This window comes from Gavialis gangeticus, unplaced genomic scaffold, assembly GCF_001723915.1.
Source record: "Gavialis gangeticus isolate Ggan-Ray unplaced genomic scaffold, GavGan_comp1, whole genome shotgun sequence".
Lineage (NCBI taxonomy): Eukaryota > Metazoa > Chordata > Crocodylia > Gavialidae > Gavialis > Gavialis gangeticus.
Genome location: NW_017729033.1, coordinates 103,216,050 through 103,217,568, shown reverse-complemented (window position 1 = coordinate 103,217,568; position 1,519 = coordinate 103,216,050). Strand labels below are relative to the sequence as shown.

General features: G+C 49.7%; 1 protein-coding gene across 1 annotated transcript in view; it reads right to left on the bottom strand.

Annotated features, from left to right (window-relative positions):
* SEC31A (SEC31 homolog A, COPII coat complex component) overlaps positions 1–1,519 on the bottom strand; it is a 97,653-nt gene that overhangs the window by 51,914 nt on the left and 44,220 nt on the right. The window lies entirely within an intron of this gene.

Genomic DNA, 1,519 nt, shown 5'->3' with positions numbered 1-1,519 from the left:
GCTTTTTTTTTTTTTTTTTTTTTTTTTTTTACTACGAAAAAATAACACAGCATTTAATCTGTTGCAAAGACCACAACAGGTCAGAATGTTTTTAATGCCATGGATTCCTATTTGAAACATCTGACTTCATCTTGTGAATCATGTTTGCACACCTAACAGTGCTGGGAGCTGGGGTGGTGCGGGTGCTAAGGTGTATAGTTGACTACCCAGAAGTCACAAATTCAAGGCCAAAGCAGAGTTTATGGTGCAGCCTGTCAGATTCCAACAAAATCTGCAAATTCTGCTAAATACCTTGTGACAAGGACATGAAAAAGAAAGGATTTAACAGTGCTAACACTGCATGGCACCCTGGAACACCCCTAGAAGGACCTCAAGGTACCCCAGGCTGCCACAGCACACTAACTGAGGATCAGTGCCACATGATGGATGGGCCACATACATCTGTCTCTTTCTCCTCTTCTCATCCATCTCGCTCTCTGTGTCTGTCTCTCTCTCTTCTGTCTCTGTTTGTCTGGCTGTCTCTCCCTCCCTTCAGAACCCAGCTGAAATTGTAATTCGCCAGGAGCCCCAGCGCTCAGCTGTGGACCCAGGCAGGAGCTTCTGCTGTGCCGATCAGGTAGCAGCATCACCTTCAGCCAGGTTCAGGAGGGACGGAGGGATGCGGAGAGAGACTGACAGAAGAGACGAGACAGAGAGAGAGACTGCCACCCACAAGGTATGGCAGCAGCTCCAGTCTGGGTCCATGGCTGACACCTTTGGCAGGTTCTGAATTGAGGCTCCAGGCAGGAGCTTACACTGTGCTGGGAGGGCAGTGGGTCAGCTGTGGACACCACTGGCAGGTTCTGTGTCTGGGCTCCCAAACCTGGCTGCAGCATCCACAGCTGATGCTACCACCTGCCCGCTGTAGTGAAAGCTCTGCCCAGGTCTACACCTGATACCTGATGCTGCTGGGTGGAAGCAGTCCCGCCTGCCCAGCACCATGCAGCAGCCAGAGCTGCCAGCCTCACGTGCCAGATCCAGTGAGTTGGCGGACATCCACCCATGTGCCAGATCAAATATGTTGGCGGGTTAGACCTGGCACGCAGGCTGTATTTTGCCCACCCCTACTGTTAACTAAACCTTTCCCTTAATTCAGGGGTGGGCAATTATTTCAGGCGGAGGGCCACTTACTGAGTACTGGCAAGCTGTTGAGGGCTGCAGTGGTAGCCCCACCCCTTCACAGGTGCCCTGCCCCCTGGTTGCCATCTTGTGACCGGAAGTCCCACCCCCTAACTCCTGACCTTTGCCACCAGAAGTCCCTCCCCTTGCCCCAGAAGTCCTCCTTTCAGCAAGAGGTTTTGCCATCTCAGAACCAGAAAAATACCAAATTATATTCTAAAAATCAAACATCTACAGCATTCATTAATTTGATTTCAAAAAAGATTTTTGACATGATTTACATGCATTTGTATAGTGCACATAGAATTGACTGCACAATAGGATAAAATTAAGTTTTATGCTTGTATATTGTGGGGGGGGG